At 38.8% G+C, this 9,109-nt stretch overlaps 1 long non-coding RNA gene across 1 annotated transcript; it reads right to left on the bottom strand.

Moving 5' to 3' along the window:
- Positions 1 to 1,393: 1,393 nt before the first annotated feature.
- On the bottom strand, positions 1,394 to 7,166 carry LOC109368522. Its single transcript, XR_002116637.1, has 3 exons — positions 7,016 to 7,166; positions 3,086 to 3,148; positions 1,394 to 2,095 (listed from the first exon to the last, which is right to left on the bottom strand). It is a non-coding gene; the product is annotated as an uncharacterized LOC109368522 (long non-coding RNA).
- Positions 7,167 to 9,109: the final 1,943 nt, after the last annotated feature.

The following is a 9,109-nucleotide window of genomic DNA, read 5'->3' as shown; positions in this document are numbered from 1 at the left end:
TCTTGACCTAAAGTACCTTAAAATGAGGATGCACAGCGGGCATCTTATAAGTGCTAGGTGGTAATGAGCTGCATTATTATTCACTTCCAGATCTTTTCTCCACATCTTGCTCAGACATTGTAGAACTGTTTCCCCCCTCCCCGCTCCTTGAAGTCACCATACTGCTCAGAGCTCATCAGGTGGCCTCACTTTCAGCTAGACCTGAAGATATGCTGCTTTCCTAACCAAGACCCTTGCCTTTCTTTATCAAAGACCTTTGTTTTTTTGCTCAAACAAATCCAAAAGCAGAGAGAAGGACTCTAACTCAGCTGGCATGCAGGGTGCTGTACAGGTGCAATGAATAAACAAAGAGAAGCATTTTATCACCTAAAATACTCCCTAGGATTAGGCTTAGTAAAATAATAATAGTTGTAGTGATGTCTGAAGCTTACTACTGAAAACCTACAATTTTAAACAGCTGTAGCTCCCAAATTATGACAGATGCCAGCCTGTACATCTCTGTATTTATTGTACTGATTCTGTGCTTCACTTTGTCTGTAAAAACAGTGGATCAAATTGGCCCTGTGGGTAATTCCCCTGACTTAACCATCCCTTTTTTCCTCTGAGCAGCAGTGCATAGAAGCAGGGCTGACTACCTTGTCTGTGACTCCCCGTGTGCAGAGATCTGATTAAAATTAGTAGTTGCAGAGCTATTCAGGTATCCAAATCAGATCGGTTATAATTAGAACAAAATTGTCACAGCAACAATGCAATGTGAAAATGTCTTTTCCTTTAGAGAAGAAGCAACTGCAGAAGAACCACTCTTTGTGTATTTGTGCATTGTGCACGGCTAATAGATCTGATTAACTTTCCAGGTCATTCTGTAAGTGCAGAATGGTTTGAATTTAGAGAGAAAAACAAGGTTGGGAATTTCCTTGCTTTGACATGTTCCACTTGCAGAAAGTACTTCTAAGCACAGCTGTGTGCAGAATATGACATTTTGAGCACAGTAACACATTGTAACATTATTGTTTTCATTGTTTAAATAATACATTTCAGCAGTCCTGAAACCTTGATGATGTATTGCCATGACCTGAAACAGGTTACCCTGAGTCAGCTGGAATTTAACAAGCATTTCTTCATAGTGAAGCACCACTTGCAAGGGGCTGTAATTTGTAAGAATGTCTTTCTCCAGTTCCATTCTCTTTAACAAGCCAAGGACTCCTGTCAGTGTGCTTCCCACTGAATGTATGGCTAGCAATTGATTACAGCTTGCTAGCTGAATAAAATCAGAATAAATAAAGTCAGAAATACTGTTATTTGTTATAACCTTGGAAGCACTGTCATAATAATTTTTTTTAAAGAAATATTTAAATAATTTGATTTTTAAAAATATCTTTTAGGCCACTAAGCAATACCTTTCAAATAGCTTACCAAGTAAATTACCATTCTAAAACTGCGTTTATTTAAAAATTTCTACACATTTAAATACAATGAAGTCATCTTTTATCCCACGACAAACTCAGACACATATGGATGAACAACCGCTTAATACTCCTACAGAAGGAAACCTCAACCTGCATTGTGCAGAGACACAGTTCTCCATAGACTTTGGTGGGTTGAATGGGTGCCCTAGTTACAGCAATGATAGTACAAAAATAGACCTTAATATCTTGAGCCAGTTTTAGCATAGGTTTGCTTGAGAAAATTTGACTTATATTATGTGCATATTTCTATGATTTTGTTTCTAGTATTTGTGACAACTTTACATATCCAAAGAAATAAAAATGGAAAAAATGAGTGCATTAGCACCATCTTGTAGGGGACAATCCCACTCCAACCTTTCCTGGTCAAGGATTTGTATTCTTGCTTTCCTCATCATTGTTTCTTCTGAGGGATTTGAGGATAGATATGGCCATCCTGAAGCTGAGACACCTGAAATTGCAGCTATGTACAAACTGATGAGTATGACAGCTGGCCATGAGCAGGAGTTCTTCTTACTGCTTAGCAAACAAAATTCCTACAATTGTAGAAGAGCCAGCAAGGGTCAACTCTCTCTTGTCTGTGATTAACTACAAGATTTATCTCCCAGGAATTCCCCACAGCAATGAATAACCTGGATAATGGACACAAAAAAAATAAATCAAGGAAGCACTAAAATCACAGCTTTGGTTTCAGTGGTACATCACTAACACCTGCCCTGCCTAGTGGTGACACAGCAGGGACAGGACTCTGGCAGCAAATGCTCCCATCCCAGCATGGACATTGACCTCAGGGTATCCAGTAAGACCTGCTTCTGTGGCCAGCTTGCAGATGAAGGAGCTCAGCTGCCTGCTCCATGAGCTCCTGCAAACCTTCCTGTGGTGCTGCTCATAGCAGCACTGCAGTCAGTGCCAGGAAAGCTCAAGTCTTAATTCCAGACCTGGCACTCACTTGCCATGTCTAATTATATGTTGCATTAAGTATTCATGAAGAAAAAAAATCCATTTGTGATTGACTGTAATAAAAGGGATTTAACAGTCTGTGTGCAATTCAAGACGCATTGCAAATACAAAGAACATGCACTGCAGCTCTGTTTCCCTGGTCAAGATGATGTATCTGGTCACTTCTACTTACCTTGGCTGAGAACTGGGATGAAATCTGAGATTTAAGATGCTACAGCCTGCCTGTGTGCTGGGCAGTAGAAACCCATTATGCTGTACATAGGTTTCCCAGGCAACACTTGCAATACAGCCTTCAGGATCTGCTACTTATTTGTGTTGACAAACCACATACAATCTGCCATTACCACGGCTGTTGACTCTAGCACTTCAGGGTTTTCAAACTTTTATAGGAGCAAAGGTTATGTTTCATTGAATACTGACAGAAACTGAGGCAGCTGCTGATAGAGCTGATTGTACACGACTACTGCACAAGCTGCCATGCTACACTGCCTCTCCCATCTCACTCATTTGGAAGACAGCAAACACCAAGAAAACAGCGATTTTTTAGCAAAACAAAACTAAATTAAACATTTTCTTAAAAGCAGTGCTGAAGGACACAGGACAGGAAAATTAATGGAAGATGCATTTTAAGTTACCAAAAATATTGAAAGACAGCTGCTTACCTTAACTGTCTACTTAAATCCTTCCCCTGGCAGGTATTCAATTATTTTCCTCTCCTTTAGGGGCTGCAGAAGTACAGAGAGCACATTACTCTTTGCTCACATGCAATCATGATAATTTTTCCAGAAAGGTGCCCATGCCTGAAGCATAGGTTAGCAATTTGGGAACCAGCTGGAACAACATGCAGCAGCCACCCACCTAGCAGGATGAGCTGTATCGTGCTGGTGGCAGTGTCATCTCATCCCAGCTATGGACCTAACCTTCTGCTCACCAATTTCCTATTTTAAGGCTTCATACAACCACACAAATGACATTTTGTCCCTGAAGTGTTTTCCTACTCTGGTTTCCAATCAGTAACTTCCTTGAGAAATTCCATAAGAGGATATTGGCTTTTGCAGTTTTGACAACAGCTTTGTTCTACTTCCCATAGTTTTCAAGAGCTTTAAATTTTTGAAAGAAGGATTGTGAATGGATCTACTCTTTTTCTTATCTGAAAGATTTATTAGAAGCTTACTTTAAAATAACTTATGTAATTTGTGACATACTCTTAATTTCGTATTTTCTTTGAGTATCTGTCTCTTAATATTTTCTAATAACAAATGTATATATGCTCTAGTTATCGTCTTTATTCACTACCCTCAATCTGCGTGGATATAACCACCAAAAATTGAACAAGATAATCGAGCCTTCTGCCACAAAACCACACGAAAGTATGAATATAGCTAAAAAAGAACGATTTTGTATTAGCACATTTTCCTCTGAGAGGTTTTACAGCTTGATTTGCCATATTCTTTCAAGCAGTCATCAACATTTTTGTTCATTCATTGTTCCCCAGGTATACTCACTTTATGAAATTCAAAATACAGTATAAGTATGTAGATTTTTACAAGGCATAAATCCACCTCTTTTCTCCTCTAAACTGCCAATTCTAGCTGCTGAATAAAATTATGATTATTTCTGTCATATTCAATACATTAGCGCTGGCTGATCAAAGACAAACTTTGTAAGACAAGTGTCAGTGTAAACACGTACATTTTGAAGAAGTTTAGACTTTGAACTGAAAGAATGATAACCAGAACTGCAAACTCATCTTGATGCTCTGACCATATTTTGAAAGGAGACACTGAGAGAAAAACCTACAGTTCAAAATCAGCTTCCCTGAGCTTGATATCGAAACCCTGCAGACTTTCATAAAAGGTGCAGAAATGCCGCAAATAGAGAAGTCACAAAGAGAAGAAACAGTCAACAAACTGCAAAATGATGTGTAGAGAATACAGATATGGAAAGCGATTGCAGTCTTTCAATGATGGAGCAAAAAAGAGACAGCAGAAAATGTAACTGAACAACTCCACTTATTGTTTTCAGACAGATTTATTTCCATCCAGACTCCTTAGACCATCCTAAAATTACTTCTCAAGGTCTGCAAGCTCTAGAGATACCACAGAAGAGATTGGAAAGCACATTTGGCTCATAAAGAAACCAAAGATTCTCTTTGAGGAGCTCTATAATAAGTAACTCACAAGAACAAATTGGCCAGGCTACATACTAAATCTGTACCTTGGAACAGCTCGTTTATGGGGAAAATTTTATCCTGAATTTATCTAGATGTCTTTCAACAAAACATATCAAAATATCACTCCTGGCTTCCAGCAAGTGTCAAGTGCGGCATAGCTTGTTAATCTGGCACCACTTTTTTTTTTTATTTTGAGATCTACAGTCATTCATGAACAACAAACTACATAATCCTGATAGGTTATCCTAAGTCAAAAGACTCTTGATTTCATTTCTGAAATTACACTGCAGGAAAATTATTTCAGTATATTCACGTATCAGAGAGAACTGAGCTTGTGAGGCTGTGACTACATTCTGAGATATAAACAGAAGATAAAATAGCGATACAAATCGCTGTTTAAATGTGCCTTTATAGCTCTCTGCTAAACACAATAAAGAACTCCCAGCAGATAGTATTTTTATTTGCGTGTGGGTGTACTGCAGTTTTGCACTGCATTCTCTAAGCATCACTTAGCAATATTTATCCTGTCCTTTTATTCTTGCATAACATACAGATTTTACTTTCAGACACAATGCCAACTTTGGAATACCAATACCATAATATCCTTTTTATAAAATCTATAAAACATGCACTGCAAAAATCAAGTATAACAAATGAAAGTCCTGCTACAGAGTTGGAGATTTTTTGCTGAACACTGTATGGTAACTTCTGTCAGGCTTTCATCCTCCTCATCACATCAAATGGCTGTAAAATTCACTGTAATTATAGTTCTAGAGAATATTTCTCTGAAACATTTTAGTATGCTGCCATATATCCAGGCTCAACTTTGTTCTCATCAAGCTCATATCTGTAGGCCACCATAATCCAGGTCAACTTCTGGGTATGACCAAAGAGAGCAGTGTGAGGCAAGCAAACACGCGCACCGAGCTGCAGCACCTCCCCCTCTCTGCACCCACCGTGTTGCGGCATATAAGTAAAGACAGCTTCAAAGGAGAAATCAGCAATGCACAGTGCAGCTGCTGGAAGGATTTGATCAGGAAACCTCTGAGAGCAGCTCAGCAGCACTATTGCCTCCTTGAGTATACTTCTTATCACATAAACCACCAAGACTAATCCCTCTCTGCAACGGACATTTGCACATCTTCTGTTCAGAATCATAAGAGTTTCTTGGACAAAGTCCACCATTTAGATGTTGGCTAGTGCACATGCTTAATTTCAAAGGGGTTTCTAATCCACTGATGCTTAAAAGATTTATTAGTTTAATTATTAGTTTATTTTCTGGTTTATTACTATCCTTTGATGTTACTGGTTATTACTAAAACTTCTCTAAAGGCACTTAATTACTCCTGCCGTTCAGAGATCTACCAAAGCCTGATTTAAGTCAGCTCATATGGTCCTTCATGAAAAGGAGACCGTGAATCTTTTTTCAGTCAGTAAGTAAAAGGGGATATTTTGAAAAATGGTTTTCATAATGGTGAAGTGAGTAAGAAGTTTATATTGGGACTGCCTGAGGGAACACAAAGCCAAGGAATGGGGAGAAATGGATTTTCCAAGTGCAGCTATCTGATTGCTCCGGAGCAATACTTGGGTAAAATCATAGCACACCTTGTCAGTGAAGCAGCCCCTTCTGTGCAGACTCAGCTGTGCTGTGCTGAAAGTATAGCACTTCAAGAAACTCTTTGAAATGATCTCTGTGTTTTCACTGCAAGGCAGAAGGGGAAGGTATACAACCTTCATCCTCCACAGAGAACTGCTGCTGCACAGTGTGTGGAGTTATATCAGAACAAAGGTGGCAGGTAACAGGAAGATTTCTCAGATGCTGAAAACTAGAAAAGGTACTGTTTGTGCCAGAAAAATTAAAGATCTTATCATACATCCAGTTACACTAGTTCCTCATGCTGAATGGTTCTCAATAAGTTAACATGCCTTTTTCCATTATTGTGAGAAAATCAGTAGTCTACAATGGATTTTGCACTGCAAATAAGATTTGATTTCATCAGGTGAAAATATTTGGGAGCGGTTAATATTTATTGGCCTCTAAACAGAGAGCAACTATAAGCATGCCCAGATTTAAAATACGAGTCCAAAATCTGCTTATTAGTTATGGAACCAATACTGCATCTCAGTGGAAGAACTGATAAAAAACTCTTTAACACGCTAATAAATGCAGACTGACACTAGAAAGTTGAGAGCCAAACAACAAGCTCCCAGATGAAAGAGGTCACACTTTAGGAAACTGATCAAATGCGAAAGATTGAGATCAGTAGGAGTTATGGGCTTTCAGCAGCTCTCTGAAACAGGCTTTGTATTTAGGAACTGAATTGCAAACTTATTATCAGTCCAGACATTAAAAACAAAAAGCATTACAATGATCAGTTCATCAAATTCCAATTCTAAATCTATTCCAAAGTATACATACCTTAACATATCCTCTGCAAATACAGCCTTCAGCTTTTGGCAGCAGAACAGCACAATGGAGTTCAACTCTGAGAAAATGAAATCCCTCATATCCCTTAACACAGACCAAAAGAAAGGTGGTGCAGCTGGATGCTACCAGATTATTAGAGGTGGTGCTGATGAATTGTTAACACCTGTTAACACCTCTTGCAACCCTGTCTCACTATCTGAAGATATTCTCAGTAGTGTTTCTTTAATACAACCTCACTGGCAACATACAGAACAACTCTCTTAGGGCCAGACGCACTCATAATTTCATAAAATTAAAAAAAAAATATCACTTTCAACTTTTTTCAATTAAGAACCAGCTGAACTAATCGATGAAGTACCTACTTCCGTGTGCTGTGTACGGACATGCCTCATAAAAGCAGTGTGTTCATATAGGGAAGATACAGTTGTCTACTATAGATCTGGATATATAAAGTGCTGAGAATCCTATGGTCATCAGAACACCAGGTCAGCATTTAACCAGTGGTAATACTGGTGAGAGCAACCACTAATTTAGTGCTCAAGATTATATGCTGAAGAAATACTTAGCTCATTTAGACTGATTTTCTCAAAAATGTCCATTTCGTACTAGACAATATCACCTCTGACATAATATCTGCACAACAGGCTTTGATCCAAAACTCTATCTTTATTAATACATTTAGTGCCAGTGTGGTGACGGGAGGTAACAGCATTCAGCACTTCTTTTTGCAGGCTACTGGAATGAAACTCCAGTCTCTGCTCCCATTTTGGCTGATGTGCAGAGAGCAGCTTCAGAGCTATCAACTTGTCAGGCATCAAATTCTGAATGTCAGTCAATCCGTACAGACTTAATTCACAAAAGACCTAGATATTGCTTCTTGCATCCAAACACTGTTTAAAGCCATTATATATGCCTGCTATACCCTTTGATGGAAATCAAATTGCTCCTACTCTCACACAGTTTCTGAAGGTCATATTTTGCCCTTGGAAAAGCAAGCAATCTGTTTTTAAAAAGTTCCTCAGTGCATTTCATGGGAAATAGCTGGTTTTGCTCCTTTTAAATTACATTTTGTAGTAAGAAACAGTCAGTATTTGGTTTGTCCAAATTTTGACTGTTACAATACTATCTGTTTCTCTAAGGGACTTTCCATTTGGTAGGTCAGTGCAATATGCTGATACACAAATTTTCTAAGATAGCCAGAAGCTATTGATGCACACCATCAGATCTGGAATTGCTGAAGCACCTTCCAGGTATGCAGTAAGTTGCTTAGTTAAGGATGCTTTCTCAGCTGGGTCATGCTTGTCAGGCCCTGGAGAAGAGCAGGAATCTCCTCTACCCTTGGCTCTCCTGGTCTCTCCCATTTACCTGCACCAGGGAAGAGACAAAACAGATTCCTGCTGAAGGGTCAGATAGCAACATCCTCAATTAACACAGCAGCAGCCCAACTGATATCAAAGAAAAGTCTTTACTCACAGTTTACGGAAGGGCAAAGTGACAGAAACAGAAAATACCTGAAAGGGAGACAAGGGAACAACCTCATAAAACACTTCTGCTCTCAGGCTGCAAACATGCAGATTTATACGCTATCTTTTGTATGACAGGAAAGTCATCTATCTGTCTTTCCACATTAGAGCTGTGACTGTGATATATGGTGGCACTCTCAAATTTCAGCAGAAACACCTTTACACATCAGTTTCCTTGCTTTTAAGTAAATGATAACTCATTTTAGGTCCTACAGGTCTTGCAAGTCAGAAATATCACATATACATACACTGTATATATAGTATCTACTTTCTTGGTACAAGCATACTAATATCCTGCCCATGTTTTATCCCTCTGTTTTTGATCTCTGAATCAGTGCATTCATTTTGCCTAAACCACTTGGCCAAAATGAATGCCTTGAACATATTTTAGCTGACCTATGCTTATAAAGAATGGGCACTAAAGCTCTTCTCTACAAAAGTCCATTTCACTTCAAGTCAGCAGCTGGTACCTTCACCTTGTTTGTCCCATGGAGCTCTGGACAAGAGCTTGTTGTTTGATGTGACAAGTCACACAAGCAGACACACCAGGTAAGATCAAAAC

Source organism: Meleagris gallopavo, chromosome 7 (assembly GCF_000146605.3).
Source record: "Meleagris gallopavo isolate NT-WF06-2002-E0010 breed Aviagen turkey brand Nicholas breeding stock chromosome 7, Turkey_5.1, whole genome shotgun sequence".
NCBI lineage: Eukaryota > Metazoa > Chordata > Aves > Galliformes > Phasianidae > Meleagris > Meleagris gallopavo.
Note: the sequence above shows the minus strand (reverse complement) of the source record. Positions and strands in the feature narration are given on the sequence as shown.